At 41.7% G+C, this 22203-nt stretch overlaps 1 protein-coding gene across 1 annotated transcript in view; it reads left to right on the top strand.

Moving 5' to 3' along the window:
- The window catches only part of lrrc7 (leucine rich repeat containing 7), a 645519-nt gene that overhangs the window by 428025 nt on the left and 195291 nt on the right, over positions 1 to 22203 (top strand). The gene's annotated exons all lie outside the window — the stretch shown is intronic.

Below are 22203 nucleotides of genomic sequence, written 5' to 3'. Positions count from 1 at the left end.
ATGCATCCTGGAAAAGACCTCTTCATCAAATTCATTCAAAATACTAAGTTAGTGAGTTTGACTAGTAAAAAAAGGAGATTCCTATGGTTCCTAGGTAAATAACACATAAACCTTGGGATTCCAAAGAACGGAAACATTGCAATTGAGGTGCTATATTTATGTAGTGTGAAAGAGCATTTTGAAGAATTAAGTCAAAGGTGATTGACTGTGGAGAATGGAAGGGCCAGTTTTCATCCTAACACAACCCCGAAGTCTTGGATAGCTTCCTTAAAAACTAGCAAAACCTGGACTAGATGCATTGGCTCCTGGAATTGATTTGCTGCCATAGGATTCACCAGTTGCTACAAGATGAGGATAAGATGACATTCATTCAATAGAATAATAAATTCAAAAGGGGCTCCATTGGCCATCAGGTCCAATCTTTGCTCAATGCAGGATCACTAGCCAGGGCCTCTCCTGCAGGTAGTTGGGGTTTATATTTCTGTGGAATGTTCAGGCTGGGAGAAAGAACTCTTGTCTGGCTGAGGCAAGTGGGAATATGCAATTGGCCATCTTGATTAGCACTAAATAGCCTGGCAGCTTCAAAGCCTGGCTGTTTCCTGCCTGGGGGAATCCTTTGTTGGGAGGTGTTAACTGGCCCTGATTGTTTCTTGTCTGGGATTCCCCTGTCTTCTTGTCCTTTATTTACTGTCCTGATTTTAGAGGTCGTTTTTTTAAATACTGGTAGCCAGAGTTTGTTAATTTTCATGGTTTCTTCCTTTCTGTTGAAATTGTCCATATGCTTGTGGATTTCAGTGGCTTCTCTGTGTAGTCTGACATGGTGATTGTTAGAGTAATCCAGCATTTCTGTGTTCTCAAATAAAATGCTGTGCCCAGGTTGGTTCATCAAGTGCTCTACTATGGCTGACTTCTCTGGTTGGATTAGTCTGTAGTGCCTTTCATGTTCCTTGATTCATGTTTGGGCAATCCTGCGTTTGGTGGTCCCTATGTAGACTTGTCCACAGTTCCATGGTATACGGTAGACTCCTGCAGAGTCTTTCGCTGACTGTAGCATTTGTTGGATTTTCTTAGTGGGCCTGTAGATAGTTTGTAGGTTGTGTTTCTCAATCAGCATCCCAATGCGGTCAGTGGTTCCCTTGATGTATGGTAAGAACACTTTTCCTCTTGATAAACCAAGGACACTTGGTATAATCCACCCAGAGCTGTGCAGTTTAATTTTTTTAAAGGAAATAATAATGAGAAAGTGCAAAACATTTATGATATTATTCATGGCATTTCTTTGACCGCCACCAAAGGTGTACTGCCATTTCAACAAAGGACAATCTAACAGGATGAAAAGAGTGCCCCCAAAACATGCCTTGAAAGACACATCTCTGTCACAGAAGATGAGCTGCAGACAAGCTGGAGATGAGTGTGCCAATGCACATGAAAAATTGCACTTCTTACACATGCGGAGGAATTAAGAGATGAGTGAAGAAAATTATTTCCCATTTTACAAAATGGTACTGGTGCAGATTTTTTCCCCCTACGAGTGCCTATGAGTTACCAACAAAATGGATCTTGCATCATGTAATAGGATCTGTAGGCACCAGTATACAAAGAGTGTCAGAGACAGGGTATAAGTGTGTGTGTGTGTGTGATAAGAATTTTTAAAAAGGACAGCTGTCTTCCAGCATTTGCTGCCTAAAACAAATGTTCGACTTTGCCTGAAGGTAGAATTAGAACTTTTAAAGAGCCTAACCTTTCCATTGTTGTATAGGTAGGATTAGGGTAGCAATAGAATGTATTTCAATGGACAACTTTTCCTGGCTTTTAAATTATTCTGCTCTGCTATTAGAAATGATAAATAACTTCAGTACCCTTGGCTATTGAACAGCTCAATTGGAGAGAAGTGTTTTCAGAACACAGTGCATTTTATCTTTTAGAAAACCATAACATTGCTCTATAAAAATTAGTAGACTGTGCTGCAGTAAGCTTCCACTTATTCAGTCTGTACAGCAATGCTGTAATCTCCAGAGTTTGTGAACCGTAGCCATGATTAATGCCTTGGACAACCAGTTTTTAGGTTCTGAGTCTTTTGCACCTGGGAAGGAAGGAAGGAAGGAAATAAATAAATAAATAAATAAACAAACAGGGAAAGGAACAAATGGAGGCTACATATTGCATTCTGATTCCAAATAGTGCTACTACTTTCTATGGTACTTCCTTTGTTTAAAACTAAGAAGCTACTCACAAAATAGCTACATGTCTATGCCATTCCTAAATTCATATTTAATGTGGATTATCTTGATTTCCTGATTCACAGAGCAGTTTCAGACAAAGTTTTTACCATGCCATAGTTTGATTTACTCGCTGGATTTTATAGAGGCTTTCAACAATGGCATCCACCATCCATAAACCTCCCTTGTCTCCCCCCCCCCCCCGCCCCCGCCCCAGCTTCTTCTGTGTTTATTTCCATTACTGTAGAAAACGCATTAAGGGGGAAAAATAGCTGGACATATCTTAAACTGCTGGTGCAAGAAGCTTTCACTGTGAGAAAAAATCCCAAAGTACTTATATTTTCTCATGTGGGTTCAAACTGGTACTCCAGATTGTTGATTGAGAAGATATAATTAATTTTTCACCACACTGATAATACGTTGATAAGGGAGTCAATTTATCAAACACTAACTTGCCAGACAAGCATACAGAATGAATAACAGGAAAACATAATCTAAGTACAAGAGTTGAATGAAAAGTAATGCCTCCACCTTTGTAACTCCTCAATAGATGATAGTACTGGTATGCGGCAGGTACTGGCTTGTTCAGTAGACTCTCCTCTCCAGTTCTATTTGGCAGGAAGCCTTAGCATTGAATAGTTGTGTTGTTAAAGTGCGAAGTATGGAACCCTGTGCAGACAGTCAGTCAATGAGACTTAAGCAAGGTGCAGTCATTGAATTCTTAACAGCAGAAGGTGTCACCCCAAAGGAGATTCATCAGAGAATGAAAACTGTCTATGGAATATCGACAGAAAGACTCACCCCAGAAAAAGAAATTCAAGACACAGCCCTCAGCTGGAAATATCATAGAATCATAGAATCATAGAATAGTAGAGTTGGAAGAGACCACATGGGCCATCCAGTCCAACCCCCTGCTAAGAAGCAGGAAATCGCATTCAAAGCACCCCCGACAGATGGCCATCCAGCCTCTGCTTAAAAGCCTCCAAAGAAGGAGCCTCCACCACGGCCCCGGGGAGAGAGTTCCACTGTCGAACAGCTCTCACAGTGAGGAAGTTCTTCCTGATGTTCAGGTGGAATCTCCTTTCCTGTAGTTTGAAGCCATTGTTCCGTGTCCTAGTCTGCAGGGCAGCAGAAAACAAGCTTGCTCCCTCCTCCCTTTGACTTCCCTTCACGTATTTGTACATGGCTATCATGTCTCCTCTCAGCCTTCTCTTCTGCAGGCTAAACATGCCCAGCTCTTTAAGCCGCTCCTCATAGGGCTTGTTCTCCAGACCCTTAATCATTTTAGTCGCCCTCCTCTGGACGCTTTCCAGCTTGTCAACATCTCCCTTCAACTGTGGTGCCCAAAATTGGACACAGTATTCCAGGTGTGGTCTGACCAAGGCAGAATAGAGGGGGAGCATAACTTCCCTGGATCTAGATGCTATTCCCCTATTGATGCAGGCCAGAATCCCATTGGCTTTTTTAGCAGCCGCATCACATTGTTGGCTCATGTTTAACTTGTTGTCCACAAGGACTCCAAGGTCTTTTTCGCACACACTGCTGTCAAGCCAGGCGTCCCCCATTCTGTATCTTTGATTTCCATTTTTTCTGCCGAAGTGAAGTATCTTGCATTTGTCCCTGTTGAACTTCATTTTGTTAGTTTCGGCCCATCTCTCTAGTCTGTCAAGATCGTTTTGAATTCTGCTCCTGTCTTCTGGAGTGTTAGCTATCCCTCCCAGTTTTGTGTCGTCTGCAAACTTGATGATCATGGCAACAGTGTTCTGGGATGCAGATGGTGTTATCCATGTTTATTTTCTTGAACGTGGAACAACAATAAATTCAGAGCATTACATCACAACACTGTGAACTTTGAAACGATGGCTAACAAGGGTCTGAAAGGAAAAGGGAAAATGTTTTCTTGTAGCATGACAATGCCTGACCACACACTTCACATGCCACCACAGCAGAACTTCAGAGACTGGATCTCACCATCATATGGCATCCTCCATACAGTCCAGATTTAGCACCGTCTGACTTCCATCTGTTCCTGATAATCAAAGAAGATTTGCGGGGACATCATTGTACTTCTGATGAAGACGCTGAGAGAACTTTGAGGTGCTGGTTGCGGAAACAGAGTGTCGACTTCTTCCGTAACACCTTCAGAAAACTTGTTCATTGTTGGCAGAAATGTATCCAATTGTCTGGTGATTATGTGGAAAAGTAAATAGTGATAGTTAAAGAGCACATTCTAAGGATTATTTCTGTGTTTGATTTATTAAAATATTATCATCCAAACTCAAGTAACGAAGGTTGAGGCATTACTTTCCATTCAACCCTTGTAGATTAACATGTTACAGAATTGAAGAAGGCCAAGAGAGCTGAAACGTTTTCAGCTGTTTGAAAATATATTCATGTATATTTTGGGGAAAAATTATTAGGCCTCACATCTTTAGTGTTTCTGAGGCTAGAATGGCATGAAGATCAGCATCACACAGGTCTTCAGAGGGAGGGCATACCTGTATATAAAACATATTGGAAAGTATTCTTTCATGTGCTTCTGGAATGTATTGGAAGACAGAAGTGGGCCCCTCCAGCCGACTTGGTCCCAGAGCAACCATTTGTAGGGAGACGTACTTATTCAAACATCAAGGTCCCAAGCACTTGATGTTATCTCCACGCTTTGGATTTAGTCTTGAAGTGTTGTGGCAAAATTGTGTTACACAATTCTCTAGGAGCCAGCATGGTTTGACTCTGGAGATCAGGATTCATGCTCAGCCATGAAAACCCACTGGGTGACTTTGGGCAAGTCATACACTCTCAGCCTTAGAAATAGGCTCATCTTAGGATTATCATAAGTTATAAGTGGCCTGACACACATAACAAGAACAAATGTTTATGTAGTTTCACATGCTGCTAAGATGGCATTTGTACATACCTATAACCGTGCATCCAGCTATGGGGAAAAACTTGGAGGAACGGAAGCCATCATTTCCAGACCGGATGGGATGGCTCGAGAAACATGCTGCCTCCCGGGGGCAAAAATACACCATATCACTCAGAGGCTCAGCAGGCTCCTAAAGCCCCATCACCCTCCCCACCTTATGTTGATTCATGTAGGTACCAATGACACCGCTAGGCATACATTTCAAAAGATCACAAATGATTTTTGAGCTCTGGGAACAAAGCTAAAACTGTATAATGTACATGTGATCTTTTCATCCCTCCTCCCTGTTGTAGGACACGGCTCTACAAGGGCCAGAAAAATAGTACAGGTCAACAACTGGCTCAGAAAATGGTGTCAAGAGGAGCATTTTGGCTTCCTTGACCATGGTCTACTCTTCCAAGAGGATGGACTACTGGCAAGCGATGGGGTGCATCTCACACAAGTAGGAAAACATCTTTTTGCACACAGACTCACAAACCTCATCAGGCGCACTTTAAACTAGATCCACTGGGGGAGGGGAACAACAGCCTGGCGAACACTATATTACCCACGACCACAGGGAACCGCCGAAAGGCTAAACGGAGGGCTGCACAAACACAGCAAGGACCAAGTACAGAGAGCACAATAATCCCAAATAAACAGTTCGAGGGGAGGTCACAGGGGCTTACATGTCTTTACACTAATGCTCAGAGCATGGGAAATAAGCAAGACGAACTCCAACTCCTAGCACAGCACCACACATACGATGTCATAGGCATCACTGAAACCTGGTGGGATGACTCCCATCACTGGAATTTAACCATTGAGGGCTATAACCTCTTTCACAGAAATAGAACAAAGGGGAGAGGAGGGGGAGTAGCTTTATATGTCAAAAACAGTTACGTTGCAGAAGAAATGCAAGACTGTAATCCGGGAAACCAGCTTGAAAGCATCTGGATAAGAATCAAGGGAACCGGGACTCAAAAAGATCTTGTCGTGGGTGTCTACTACAGACCTCCGAGTCAGGATGAAGGACTTGATGAAGCCTTCTGTCAACAGCTGGCCAAACAGGCACAAAGAAGAGATATAGTAGTCATGGGCGATTTCAATTATCCCGATATCTGCTGGAAAACAAACTCAGCCAAGAGTACAAAGTCCAACAAATTCCTCACTTGCCTTGCAGATAATTTTATGGTCCAGAAGGTAGAAGAGGCAACAAGGGGATCAGCAACTCTTGATCTAATCTTAACAAATTTGGAAGACCTGATCAATACAGTTGAAGTGGTTGGATCCTTAGGGGCAAGTGACCATGTGCTCCTGCAGTTTGCAATACAAAGGAATGCTGAAACTAAGACAAGTCAAACACGCATTCTGGACTTTAAGAGAGCTGACTTCCAAAAAATGAAGGAATTACTGAGCGGCATTCCATGGACGCCGATATTAAAAAACAAGGGAGTTAAGGATGGATGGGAGTTTTTCAAAAGTGAAATACTCAAGGCGCAAATGCAAACAGTGCCAACAAAGAAGAAAAATAAGACAAGTGCAAAGAAGCCAGAATGGATGTCCAAAGAACTTCTAACTGAGCTAAAGCTCAAAAGTGACATGCACAAGAAGTGGAAAAGGGGAGAAATCACCAAAGAAGAATTCAAACGTATAGCCAACACCTGTAGGGAAAAGGTTCGCAAGGCTAAAGCGCAAAATGAGCTCAGGCTTGCCAGGGACATAAAAAACAACAAAAAAGGCTTTTTTGCTTACGTTGGTAGAAAAAGGAAGAAAAAGGAGGCGATAGGGCCATTGCAAGGAGAAGATGGGGTGATGGCGACAGGGGACAGGGAAAAGGCAGAACTACTTAATGCCTTCTTTGCCTCGGTCTTCTCAGAAAAAGAAAGCCATCTTCAACCTCAGCAACACGGAATGGACGAAGGATTGGGGGAAATCCAACCCCAAATAGGGAAACAAGTTGTCCAGGAACACTTGGCCTCTCTAAACGAATTCAAGTCCCCAGGGCCAGATCAGCTACACCCAAGAGTACTGAAGGAACTAGCGGAAGTTATTTCAGAACCACTGGCAATTATCTTCGAGAGTTCTTGGAGAACGGGAGAAGTCCCAGCAGATTGGAGGAGGGCGAATGTGGTCCCTATCTTCAAGAAGGGAAAAAAGAACAACCCAAACAATTACCGTCCGGTCAGCCTCACATCAATACCAGGTAAAATTCTGGAAAAGATCATTAAGGAAGTGGTCTGCGAACACTTAGAAACAAATGCGGTCATTGCTAATAGTCAACACGGATTTACCAAAAACAAGTCATGCCAGACTAATCTGATCTCTTTTTTCGATAGAGTTACGAGTTGGGTCAATACAGGGAATGCTGTGGATGTAGCGGACCTGGATTTCAGTAAGGCCTTCGACAAAGTCCCCCACGACCTTCTGGCAAACAAACTAGTAAAATGTGGGCTAGACAAAACTACGGTTAGGTGGATCTGTAATTGGCTAAGCGAACGAACCCAAAGGGTGCTCACCAATGCGTCGTCTTCATCATGGAAAGAAGTGACAAGTGGAGTGCCGCAGGGCTCCGTCCTGGGCCCGGTTCTGTTCAACATCTTTATTAACGACTTAGACGAAGGGTTAGAAGGCACGATCATCAAGTTTGCAGACGACACAAAACTGGGAGGGATAGCTAACACTCCAGAAGACAGGAGCAGAATTCAAAACGATCTTGACAGACTAGAGAGATGGGCCAAAACTAACAAAATGAAGTTCAACAGGGACAAATGCAAGATACTTCACTTCGGCAGAAAAAATGGAAATCAAAGATACAGAATGGGGGACGCCTGGCTTGACAGCAGTGTGTGCGAAAAAGACCTTGGAGTCCTCGTGGACAACAAGTTAAACATGAGCCAACAATGTGATGCGGCTGCTAAAAAAGCCAATGGGATTCTGGCCTGCATCAATAGGGGAATAGCGTCTAGATCCAGGGAAGTTATGCTCCCCCTCTATTCTGCCTTGGTCAGACCACACCTGGAATACTGTGTCCAATTTTGGGCACCACAGTTGAAGGGAGATGTTGACAAGCTGGAAAGCGTCCAGAGGAGGGCGACTAAAATGATTAAGGGTCTGGAGAACAAGCCCTATGAGGAGCGGCTTAAAGAGCTGGGCATGTTTAGCCTGCAGAAGAGAAGGCTGAGAGGAGACATGATAGCCATATACAAATACGTGAAGGGAAGTCATAGGGAGGAGGGAGCAAGCTTGTTTTCTGCTGCCCTGCAGACTAGGACACGGAACAATGGCTTCAAACTACAGGAAAGGAGATTCCACCTGAACATCAGGAAGAACTTCCTCACTGTGAGAGCTGTTCGACAGTGGAACTCTCTCCCCGGGGCCGTGGTGGAGGCTCCTTCCTTGGAGGCTTTTAAGCAGAGGCTGGATGGCCATCTGTCGGGGGTGCTTTGAATGCGATTTCCTGCTTCTTAGCAGGGGGTTGGACTAGATGGCCCATGTGGTCTCTTCCAACTCTACTATTCTATGATTCTATGATTCTTGGAAGCATATCCATTTCACGATGGCAAAAACAAACAGGGATGAATGATTTTGTAGCTGATTGAGTTATAGCAGAATGAAATAGTTTGTCACAGTGATAACAATCTTCCTCCCAATTTCGCTGCAGATAGACACAAACAGGGAAATGATTAATTATAGATGTGTTGTCCTCATTTTTTCTGCTTTTCACAGAACTTTAAAAGCTGTGACTAGAATAAAGGAAGTGGATAGAAAGCAATTAATTGCTTTGTTCAATTTAGGACATTAGAAATTGGTTTCATTCAATGAAGAACATGATTGTCTTCATACCATGTCTTTGTTGATTTCACTGGTACAAGTTGTGAAGATTATTGTGATCTTAGAAGCTTAGGTGTCTTTAAAAGGTTCTGTAATAATAATCAATAGCAAATATCTGTGACAATTGCTTGGAATTTCCATGCACAATGCATAATCTTTTTGTACAACATGACATTTTTAAAGAAAAGTAAACTTGGTGTTGTTATTTCAAAACCAAGGATTTAAACAGAACAGAAATATTACAAGAATTTATTACTATATATAATTCCCATCCCTTCAAAACAAACATGGTCAAATCTGTCCATGATCTGCTTTCTACATATTAATTACAATCCAAATTATGAAGCATCCATAAAACACTGAACATATTGCAAGCCTACTGTTGATTTCCCTGGATGTTGCTATAATTTATTTTATTGCCCAGTTTTTGGAACCAAATCAAAGCTTGTTATATTGAAAATTTTAACAATATGTCTGTTTATGTGTTTTCAAGTTGCCTATCAACTTATGGTGATCCCATGGATCCCAGGGTTTTCTCAGGCAAGGAACACCCAGAGGTAATTTTGCAGTTCCTTTCTTCAAAATATATCTTACAGCACATGTTATTTATTGGCAGTCTCCATCTAAGTGCTAAGTAGGGTTGACCCTGCTTACCTTCTAAGATCAGACATCCTTTAGGGTATCTAGGCCCTATTTGGTCAATAGCCAATTTAAAAGATACAACTAACTGGATTTGTGCTAGCCCCAAACACAATGACGCAAAACCCAAACTATTCTATGCCTTTTGCCCTTCTCATCTTCATCTTTGGAGGGGGTCTGGACAAGCAGAGCGAGTGGAAAAACCATTCACAACATCCACTCAAGAAACAAGAAATCAAAACAAATACTAAAACAGATAGACTCCCCAGCAATTCTTTTGGTTAATTTTTCAGATTATTCTCACCACCTTCCAAAAAGAACACTGATGTTTTTAGTCAGCAGTTCTATCTCTTAATCCCTTGTACCATATTAGTCAGCTGTTTTTCTTAGAAATGTCTGACTTTGACTTACAGGAAAGTTTCAAAAATAGAAATGCAAACATGAGTTGTCATGATTAAGTGATGCTTATTTATATAGTTCATGTCAAGCACTACAACACAGGCTTTCTGTCTCAGCAGAGAAACCTACTGTATAGAATTAAGCAGATTGACCATGGATTGTCACTGTTGGACTACTGAACAAAAGAAGACCATAGCTTTGTCTTTTTCATACCAGCCTAAATTTGCTTCAGGCTAGAATTTCAGAACAGATATTTTAAGCAGCCAGCATATGTATGATTTGAATATTTGTACCTATGTAGATTCACTGTTTGATCAGACGTTTGAGTATTGTTATTTGGCTCCCCAAATACATGAGTTATGGCTCTGTCAAATATAAAAATGAATGATATTATGTCAAAGGAGATTATCAAGATTTTGATTCATTGCTTCAACCTCTTTCACAACTTCTAACAGCCAGTTTTTTAAAAATAAATTTTCCTCTGTTTATTATTTCCCATGAAATTTATGGTCTGCTCCTCTATTTTTATAGGACAAACTCGAACAATTGGATGATAAATCACACAGTCAGCTTATCATCTCCAATTTCCCAAGGGAATGTGGTAGGGATATTATTCTGGGTACATTGTACTTTGAATAATGGAACTTGCTATCTTGCATACCCTTCTTGACAATTTTCAGCTATGAAACTTAAATTAATTGCTTAGATGTATATTGGATTACCTTTTGCAATAACAGGATTGCAATAACAGGATTCATACACGGAAAGAAAAGCACTTGAGAGGATGAAGCGATAGCCCTTTCCTTAAATCATGTACTTGGGCTAGCGAGCCATGCCTGGGATCACCAACGTGACAGTCATACCCACAAATACTCACTGAAGAATTAATGCTGTTTGACACCACATAGATCAATGCTATGGTAGCATGGATTTGTAATTTAATGAGGCAACAGTACTCTTTGGCAGAGAAAGCTAAAGTCTGTTAAAAGTACAATGCCCAGGATTTCACAGCATTGAGCCATGGCAGTTAAAGTGGTGTCAAACTACATTCATTCTGCACTGTAGATGCACCCTGAATAGAAATGGTGAAAAATTATAAGGATTTTTCCAGATACAATTAAAGTTCACATTAAAATAACAACTAAAAAAGAACTAAGAAGGAAGAAGAGAAGAAGGAAAAAGAAGAAAAAGAAAACTGGACCAATATTCTACTTGCACAGATTATTTCTGAAACTATGGAATGACCTCATATTCTCTATGTTGGCAGTCACATTTTTGGAAGAATGGAGATTATAAAAAAACTTTTCAGATGATAGATAAAAGTTGGATTTTAACCAATGGTTAATTCTGAAGGGCCATAACTACCACTTGTGTGCTACATATACAAGAAATTGGCAAAACAAGCAAACTCTGACACTGCTATAAAAAGAAAATGGTGGCTGGACTTTAAAATGACTGCACTGGGAATAAGATCAGAAATTCCCTGGTTAGAATAAATGAACTAATTTTCAGCAGGCAATTGAAGTAATTTCTTTTCATTAGTAGTGGCCACTGGGCACTAGTGGAGAGAGCTAAAAGCAGATTCTGGAACATTTACTAAAATGTTCCATTTATTTATTTGACTGAGTAAGGACAGGAAATGCTTTCATACTTATGTACAATTTTTGGGAGGCAAAGTCACTGATACGAAATAATCCACTGAGACATATACGGCAAACATTCAATGCCGTTTACACAGAGACAAGATAGATATTTGAACATAGATAAAGGTATATAGGCTTTTCCATCTTGAGCTTCTTGGAGGCTTGTGCTCGGTTCCAGCCACGGGGGGGCGGGGGGGGCGGCGGCTGTCGCTTCATTTCCCTGCCAAAGAGCTTTGTTCATAACTTCCTCTTGATCGAGTCACCAGAATTTCCTTATGGGTGCCTTAATACCTCCTTGCTTTTAAGCGGTCCCTATTTATCTACTCACATTTTGCTTTCTAACCGCTAGGTAGGTGGAACAGTACAAAATTGTTCTAAGATAAAGAAACTTAAAATAATGTATTGGTTTTAAACATTGTATTTCTTGTGTCCTCAGGAGGTCAAGATAACATTGATGACTAACAATGCAAAAATTAGGTCAAACCCATCCAAGTCCCAGGACATTATATCTGAGTGGAAAACATGCATGTGAGCCTCAAGGGTAGGCTCCTTTCCTACCCAAATCCCAGAACCTGTGGAGGCCATTGCAGAGCCTTATCCTTCACCTGAAGCATTTCCCACCACCCTGATCCACCATCCTACTTCTCTTACTGCTGTCTTTTGAAATAGAAATGGCTGTCTTGGGGGCTTGCTCAGGACATGTACAATAGATATATGACAAATATGTGTCTTCTGATAAATGATCTCAACTTGCATTTGCACAAGTACCTAAATACTTATGCGAGGGCAGCAGAGATGGAAACAGGCAGTGACAAAGTTAGCCTGCTAGGAATCCCAGTAATTGGCTGCAGCCAATATACCAAATGAAGTGAGTGGTGGCAGCTGTAGCCCAACACCATCTAGCTAGCAGGACGTGTTTTTATCATCCCTACAATAAAGAAGCTGTAATGTATAAAACAAGATGATGCATAATAATCAGTGGAGACTTAAATAAATATATTCTGGCTTCTAAAATGTCACCATCTGGGTGAGCTTTCTTTGCAATAAGCAGATATTCTATACTATTGAGGAAAGAAAGTGATGCAAAAGATGGTCATGATTCTATATTTAGCAGCATTTCCCAATTGGACTAGATTCTTATGCTAACTACAGTGCAGGCTTAGAGCTTAAGTTTGTAAACTTAGTCATTGTGCAACTGTTGCTCGCTTGTTGAAAAGGAAATAGTTATCCATTCACCAGGAAAGAAGAATATACCCTCCATTGTCCAATCAGTGGAGGAAAGTGGTCCATCAACTTTACTTAGTATAGCCAGGGTCATTGATGATGGGAATTCTTGTCCAAAAAGTTCTGGAATGCCACTCTCTCAGCCCTGAGTGAGTTCCTGCATTGTAGTGTGAGCAACACTGTAGGGTGAGGGACAGAAGACTTCATAGAAGCATAGAGTTGGAAGAGACCTTGTGGACCATCCAGTCCAACCCCCTGCCAAGAAGCAGGAAAATTGCATTCAAAACACTCCCAGCAGATGGCCATCCAGCCTCTGATTAAAAGCCTCCAAAAAAGGAGTTTCCAGCTCACTACGGGGCAGAGAGTTCCACTACTAAACAGTTCTCACAGTGAGGAAGTTCCTCCTAATGTTCAGGTGGAATCTCCTTTCCTGCAGTTTGAAGCCATTGCTCCGCGTCCTAGTCTCCAGGGCAGCAGAAAACAAGCTTGCTCCCTCCTCCTTATGATTTCCTCTCACATATTTATACATGGCCATCATATCTCCTCTTAGCCTTTACTTCTGCAGGCTAAACAAACCCAGCTCTTTAAGCCACTCCTCATAGGGCTTGTTCTCCAGACCCTTGATCATTTTAGTCGCCCAGCTTGTCAACATCTCTCTGGAGCCCCCGGTGGCACAGTGGGTTAAACCTTTGTCTAGGCAGGACTGATGACTTGAAGGTTGAGTTGCTGATCTGAAGGTTGCCAGTTCGAATCCAGCCCGGGGAGAGCACGGATGAGCACCCTCTATCAGCTCCAGCTCCATGCGGGGACATGAGAGAAGTCTCCCAAAAGAATGGTAAAAACATCAAAACACCTGGGTGTCCTCTGGGCAACATCCTTGCAGATGGCCAATTCTCTCACACCAGAAGCAACTTGCTGTTTCTCAAGTCACTCTTAACACACAAAAAACAAACAAACATCTCTTCTAGATTGTGGTGCCCAGAATTAGCCGCTGCATGACATTGTAGGCTCATGTTCACCTTCCTGTCCACGAGGACTCCAAGATCTTTTTCACACATACTGCTTCGAGCCAGGCACCCCCATTCTGTACCTTTGCATTTCATTTTTTTCTGCCGAAGTGGAGTATCTTGCATTTGTCCCTGTTGAACTTTTTGTTAGTTTTGGCCCAACTCTCGAATCTGTTAAGATCGTTTTGAATTCTTTTCCTGTCTCTCATGTACAAAGTGTTCAATAGAAATAAAGCTCTCTTCCTTTTACTGTGCTAGTGTAGCACTATTTCAACACACTTCTTTTGCTTAAAAAAAACTTTCCTTTTTAAATACATGGTCTGGTCCTGGTACAGTGCTAGCATGAATGTAGGCTCTCTAGTTCATATATTTCCAGTAGCAGCCTGTGCTCATTTTGATAAGGGGGGTAGAACATACAAGACCAGCCCACTTATATGGGACCACTAGCTGTCCCTGCCTATTGGGCCAAGCTTTTCATTCGATAGACTATTCTAGAAAATTAGCAAAGAAGATTGAATTGCAAAGTTAATGGTGATTCTTGAACGGTAAAGTGAAATAATTTTATGTTATAGTGGCTCAATTATCACACTTAACTGAGTAGATTTGACTTGAAATTCTTATACAGTATGAATCAAATTCTATAGGCTGAGTTTATTCAGGGTTTGGAAAAGATACTTTTTCACTATGGTTCCCAGAAGCCATTGGTTGGAGAATTCAGAAATTTGTAGCACAAAAAAGCCGCTTTCTAAGCTCTTGAGTTTGTACATAAAATGGCAACTCCAGAAACCTATGTCAGAGGTTAAGATTAAGAACAAATAATATTCAGGGCTTGGGGAAGGTTTATTTTTTACTACAGTTTGCAAGTTGGACTGCATACATAAGGGACAGAAAATGGAATGCACACATCCTGGCAATTGCAAAAAGTAGATCCAGGACAAAAAGTTCTTTGAAAACTTTTCTGCATAGCCATTTAGACCCTGTCTGTTCTCCAAAATCCAATATGTTGGAGATACAGAGCTGTAATCCTCATGGCTCTTCACCAAAGCTATTTACTTTCTTCTGTTTCTGGGGATACATTGGAGATCATAATCAAGCAGTTTTCTGACACTCTTTCTCTTTTGGTACTGATATTGCAGAAATCTGCAATGTTGCTTCTGTGAACTGACCAACTTTGTTCCTAGTTTTAGAACTGGCCCAAATAAGCTAGTAAGGTAGATAAGAAGGAGAAGGAAGAGATGATGATGTTGATGATGATATTTCTTAGAAAACTTTCCTTTTTAATAATTGAAGTTACAAGGATATTAGAGACTAGCAATATAGGACACACATTTAAATCCAGTGCATGTCTCAGTGAGTTTAATGACCCAAGTGGACACAAGATTATAATTCTTTGAGAATTGTGCATTTGTTTCTTTAAGCATGATTCTACTGATAAAACGGCAACAAAGGGCTAAATATATGTAAACAAAATTATATTTTTGGTCTCTTCTACTTGGCTATTTCCTCTCTAAAAGACAACCAGTGAAAACTGAATTAAAAGTTATACTAAGCAACTTCAGAAGAAATTTCCAAGAGTGTCTACCTGAATTACCACTTGTTATTACTTTTTATACCACATTCAACCATTACAGTGTGACAGATTTATGACTGCTGAACTCCTTCACATTATATGCTCTGCCTGTCTGGGAAGGCTATCCCTGCAAATTATTAGCATCTTAAAGTGCAGATAAAGAATTTTATGACTTGTTTTGTATTTGACAAACATCTTTGTCAAAGAATTCAGGGGGAAACAGCCAGGTGTTCTGGCTGCTGATTTACTTTTGCTAATTTGTTGAATGAAGTGGATTTGTTTTTATGTTAAGAATACATTGTTGCCCTGAACATTTTAGATTTTAATTTGTAATTTCCATTACCTATGTTATGTTTTATGACAATTTTAGTGGAAGATTTCTATAAAGCCTAAAAACAAAGAAGGTAAACCAATTTACTTGCATTGTTTTTTTCCACACCTCACTGCACACTGTAATCATCAGTGGTATATTTGTTAGATGGGTCTACTTGTCAGCTACAACAGTGCTGTATGTGCCACACTTTATTGCCTGCAGTAAAGGCAATAAAGTGTGGCATTATTAATGGGGGTTAGAAGGGAAGGTCTGAAACCAATGTAGTCTTTCCATTTGAATAAAAGTTTTCATTAATGAAAGAAAAAGATGTGTTTTTGATCTCATCTTGTCTCGATAGACCACTTATAATCTGATTCATAGTGTTAGGGATCCTTCAGACTTTCATGGAAGTTGTCAGTAGGTCCTCCAGCATTAAGAACGAATATGCAAAAATAATGCCTTCATCTCTTCCATTAGTGAAAACAACACCAAGATAAAAGATTTCCCAAAAAACAAAAGGATTTATCCCATTGGGTTAAAGAACACCACTGCATCATTGTTGTCTTTATCTTCAAGTCAACTCCAACTTATGGTGACTATTCCAGTAGTTTTCCTTGGGAATATTTCTCATTCCAAGGATATTTGCCATTTTTTCCTGAGACTGAGCAAGAGAGACTTTCTTTTAGTCACCCAGTAAGTTGCCATTAGTAAGGGCTTGTTACACAAGCCAAACCCCCCATACTCATGTATCACAATGCTTTAGGCAAAGTTAGGGAATACTCCAGAGTTTACCCAAAATTATGGAGTATCCCAGAACTTTGGGGCTACTTGAACAGCAGGATCAGATATGTTTCAGGTTGATTCCTTGTCCATATGGACACCACTGTCCTCTGTGCTCACTAAGGCAAGGAAAGCCTTGTCCTGTGTCATCAGTGCTTCTGTTCTCCTCCAACCAAAGAGTCAATGCAAGTGCCTGGCCAACCTGGTGGCATCTGCTGTTGCAATGAGCAAGAAAGAGGAGAGACCAACCCTCTCCTTCTTGCTGGCTGTATGGCCACCCCATTCGGACAAGCAGCAGATGCAGCAGGCAACAGCCAAGCATTCAGACAGAGCTCTGTAGCTGCCTAGGAGTGGTACCAGCAACATGGATGATGAGGTGGCAGAACAATGTGGACCCTGTCCATCTGTATAATGGCCACAGATTCAATGCATATGTTCTACATTCAGAGCTGCTCTGGCCGAGATTTACATGAACCTTACCTGTCCAGCATAGTGGAGATTTAAATCCAGAACATCCTCAAACACCACACCACTCTATTGCATCATGGGATTCAAGAGAAAATAACTTACCAACCAGATACTTTAATTGCATGGAGCTGGCACAGTTTGCATGCCTTCAGTATAACTGGTGTAACAGAGCTCTTTTAACATATCAAGTAATGGCAAAATTTTCTTACAAATTGAACTCCCTGCCCAACAAGTGCCCTTTCACTTCTCCTTGGCTGTAGCTTACATTTGTGGGTTGGATCATAGAATCATAGAATCATAGAATCATAGAATAGTAGAGTTGGAAGAGACCACATGGGCCATCTAGTCCAACCCCCTGCTAAGAAGCAGGAAATCGCATTCAAAGCACCCCCGACAGATGGCCATCCAGCCTCTGCTTAAAAGCCTCCAAGGAAGGAGCCTCCACCACGGCCCCGGGGAGAGAGTTCCACTGTCGAACAGCCCTCACAGTGAGGAAGTTCTTCCTGATGTTCAGGTGGATTGACAGGGTCCCTTTTGTGCAAGACAGTGTGTATGTCCCCTGAAGAGTGTTCCTGTTGAAGTGAATCATGTAGGTGTAAAGTGTTGTCCTCCTCCTCAACATCCCCAGTGCATTCATCAATGACAATCCATTGAGATACATCCGAGAGCCCATTACTCTCCCAAGGATGTTCCTGTTGCTCCTGGTCTATGATTGGGGATGGAGCATTTGCATGATTACATAAGTGTGACTGTGGTGATGCACTGTCCCCGTCAGGGCTATCCCCTGCGCATTGATCCAGGGTGGTCCACTGAGTAGTATCTAAGAAACTGTGGTCCTCCACAAGATGTGTTTCCTGATTGTATGTTAATGATGTAAGAATTTCAAATCTGTTGTGTAAATGCAGCTGAGCAGAGGAGTTCTGCGGAGGCTGCCTGGTCCTGCGTCTCCTTCTATGGGTGACCTCCTTCCAAGCCTGAGGGTTGTCTACCTTTGAGTTGATCTCCCCATAAGGTTCCTGATCATGGTCTTGGTGGTGTTGGTGTGATGCAGGCTGCTGATCTACAGCAGCGTGTTGTGCAGTGTCCAAGAAGAGCTCGAGTGCCTGAATGTCCTTAAGGGTCTTAATACGGTGCTCGAGCTGTTGGATCCTCTGCTCCATCAGAGTCATCTGTTTGCATTTGGAGCAGATGTAGTTGTCTAGTTTTTGTGTGAAAAAGCGGAACATGCCACAGCTGGTGCATGTGATGGGAATGTTTTGCTTTTGTTGCATCTCTTGGTGAGCGTGGTGGCCAAGTGGGATCTTTGTACAGTTAAGTAATATGCACGCACTTTATGTGCAAACTGCAACAAACCACCTCTTTGTGTATTTGTTTATGTTGCTTTGTTTCCTGTATGTACTGCAAAGGATAGTTAGTAAAGGTGCTCCCTCAACACAACAGTCACACAACAGTTAGACTTTGACCACAGGAGCCAAGCCCACACTCAGTTTAAAATCTTAGCCAAATCTTAGCCAAATCCTACCTGAAGCCAGGGAGCAAAAATGTCCTCCTGCTGCCTCTGCTTCTGCGAGAACCAACTGCCCTTCTGGGATCAGGCTCTGGCAGAAACTCACACTGGCAAATAAAGCTTTCCCAGAAACTCAATTAACAGGGGACAATGCCTGCTGTCAATCAACTTAAGTACCTGGCTCTCCTTCAACACAACAGTCACACAACAGTTAGACTTTGACCACAGGAGCCAAGCCCACACTCAGTTTAAAATCTTAGCCAAATCTTAGCCAAATCCTACCTGAAGCCAGGGAGCAAAAATGTCCTCCTGCTGCCTCTGCTTCTGCAAGAACCAACTGCCCTTCTGGGATCAGGCTCTGGCAGAAACTCACACTGGCAAATAAAGCTTTCCCAGAAACTCAATTAACAGGGGACAATGCCTGCTGTCAATCAACTTAAGTACCTGGCTCTCCTTCAACACAACAGTCACACAACAGTTAGACTTTGACCACAGGAGCCAAGCCCACACTCAGTTTAAAATCTTAGCCAAATCTTAGCCAAATCCTACCTGAAGCCAGGGAGCAAAAATGTCCTCCTGCTGCCTCTGCTTCTGCGAGAACCAACTGCCCTTCTGGGATCAGGCTCTGGCAGAAACTCACACTGGCAAATAAAGCTTTCCCAGAAACTCAATTAACAGGGGACAATGCCTGCTGTCAATCAACTTAAGTACCTGGCTCTCCTTCAACACAACAGTCACACAACAGTTAGACTTTGACCACAGGAGCCAAGCCCACACTCAGTTTAAAATCTTAGCCAAATCTTAGCCAAATCCTACCTGAAGCCAGGGAGCAAAAATGTCCTCCTGCTGCCTCTGCTTCTGCGAGAACCAACTGCCCTTCTGGGATCAGGCTCTGGCAGAAACTCACACTGGCAAATAAAGCTTTCCCAGAAACTCAATTAACAGGGGACAATGCCTGCTGTCAATCAACTTAAGTACCTGGCTCTCCTTCAACACAACAGTCACACAACAGTTAGACTTTGACCACAGGAGCCAAGCCCACACTCAGTTTAAAATCTTAGCCAAATCTTAGCCAAATCCTACCTGAAGCCAGGGAGCAAAAATGTCCTCCTGCTGCCTCTGCTTCTGCGAGAACTCTGCTTCTGCTTCTGGAGGAAAAGAAAATTCAGCTTTAGGTGCAGTTTGCGTTTTTCTTTGGTTTATAAAAGCCCCGATGGATTTTTTTGTTGTTGCTAAACATAAGGAGAGAATGAAGATAAGCCCTTAAGGATGGCATGCAAGAAACAGTGCATGCACAGTTCCAGTGACATAAAAACATTACAAAAATGTGTGTGGGAAAATAAAACACTTAAAAACACAAAACATTTAACATGTGGGCTTTTCTCCTCTCACGCAAGCTGATATCTGCAGATAATTCATTACCTGGAGAGTCCAATCCAAAAGGACACTGTGAAAATAAGACCTTATGTCCAAGCTGCTCTTAAATGTGCCTACTGCAAAAGTTGTACAGTATGTATGCTGAAGTTCAAGTGGTACTCTGGGGAATTTGGCCTGGTCATTGCATTGCAGCCACACAATGAGATGAAAATAAATTGTTGGATTTAGGAAAAATGTGCATTCCCCCAACACTGTGTACATGTAGAAGAGAGGAATATTGATTATTCACAGTCGGAGCCACCCCCCTGAATGCAGCCTGCAGGAAGCTGTGAAAGATCTTCCTTTGCCAACAGGCATTTGGGGAAGGATAAGCGGCATGCTGCTGGGGAGGCTGTGAGTGGGATTTTTGCAGGGATTGTGCGTTTTACAATTAATTTTCATTGTTTTTATTATATTTTATCTGTATTTTAAGCTAACACACAGTACTATTAATAATTTTCATTCCTCGTACTTTGGCCCAGTTCGCTGCCATTTAATTCATGTTCTGTTTTTATACTATGTTTTATGATGTTATTGTTACTATTTAACTGTTTTATTATGTTACTGTTAGTATTTTTATCTGTTGATGATGTGTGTCATGTATGTATTTTATTTTGTTTTATTGTAATTGCCTTTATTGTAATTGTAATTGCATCCCCATGTTAGTTGCCCTAAGTCCCTTTGGGGAGATGGAGGCGGAATACAAAAATAAAGTTGTAATAATAATAATAATAATAATAATAATAATTTAATTGCATTTTAATTTTTGTATTCACTTTTATTTATTTATTTATTTATTACATCACTTCTACCCCACCCTTCTCTCAGGGGACTCAGGGCGGCTTACAATATAAACATACACATCAAAAAACAGTTTACATCAGATTTTAAAATCCATCGAGATTAAAAATTACAATAAAATTAAGAGTATACATTAAAAAATATACATAATTATACATTTAAATTTACAATTAAGGCGCTTTCCATGTCCAGGTGGGGTCTGTCAGTAGGGCATATATTCATATCTCATTTTTGCTGCTACTCATGCTCAAATGCCTGGTCCCATAACCACGTTTTTATTCTCTTTCGGAAGGACAGGTTTTAAATTGATCAAAGTGTATGGTTGTTAACTGTTTTGAGTCCCTTTGGGCAGAAAGGTAGGGTATAAATAAAATTATTAAGTAAGTAAGTAAGTCAATAAAGACATTAGCATTTAATATAGTTTCTGGCTATTATTCAGGATTAGAGTGTGGTATGGTCAAAACAGTCTTAGGACTTCTTTCAGAATAAAGAGCCAAGGAAGTAAGGCCAGAATGAATCTGGCTTTGGTCATGTTTTGTAATTGTGAAACATTTTTATTTATTATTTATTTCCAATATTTCTACCCCGCCCTTCTCCCCGAGGGGACTCAGGGCGGCTTACACAACTGGTAGGATCACTACCAGTACATCATAATACAATAAAATAAGAATAAAACAGTTAAAATAATTAAATAACATAGTAAAATACAATATATAAAATTTTAAAACAATGCAACACCAAATATATATACCAATCATCCATCAGACCTTGTGCAAAAGCCTTAATCCGATCCATGTCAATGCTGAGTTCATTCATTAAACGCTTGCGCGCATAGCCAGGTCTTCAGCTTCTTCCTGAACCCCAAAAGGGATGGAGCCTGCCGGATGTCACTGGGGAGGGAGTTCCACAGCCGAGGAGCCACCACTGAGAAGGCCCTGTCTCTCATCCCCACCAGCCGTGCTTGTGAGGCCGGTGGGATCGAGAGCAGGGCCTCCCCGGATGATCTTAAGGTTCTCGTGGGCTCATAGGAGGAGATGCGTTCTGACAGGTAAATTGGACCAGAACCGTTTAGGGCTTTGTAGGTCAAAACCAGCACTTTGAATTGGGCTCGGTAGCATATTGGCAGCCAGTGGAGCTGGCTTAGCAGGGGGGTAGTACGCTCCCTGTAAGCCGCCCCAGTTATTAATCTGGCTGCCGCTCGTTGTATTAGCTGGAGCTTCCGGGCCGACTTCAAAGGCAGCCCCACGTAGAGCACGTTGCAGTAATCCAAACGAGCTGTAACCAGAGCGTGGACCATCGTGGCCAAGTCAGACCTCCCAAGGAACGGGCGCAGCTGGCGCACAAGGCGGAGTTGTGCGAAGGCTCTCCCGGCCACCACTGAAACCTGAGGCTCCAGGCTCAGCGATGAGTCCAAGAGAACCCCCAGACTGCGAACCTGTGTCTTCAGGGGGAGTGCGACCCCATCCAACACAGGCTGT

The sequence above is a fragment of the Anolis carolinensis genome, chromosome 4 (genome assembly GCF_035594765.1).
Source record: "Anolis carolinensis isolate JA03-04 chromosome 4, rAnoCar3.1.pri, whole genome shotgun sequence".
Lineage (NCBI taxonomy): Eukaryota > Metazoa > Chordata > Lepidosauria > Squamata > Dactyloidae > Anolis > Anolis carolinensis.
Note: the sequence above shows the minus strand (reverse complement) of the source record. Positions and strands in the feature narration are given on the sequence as shown.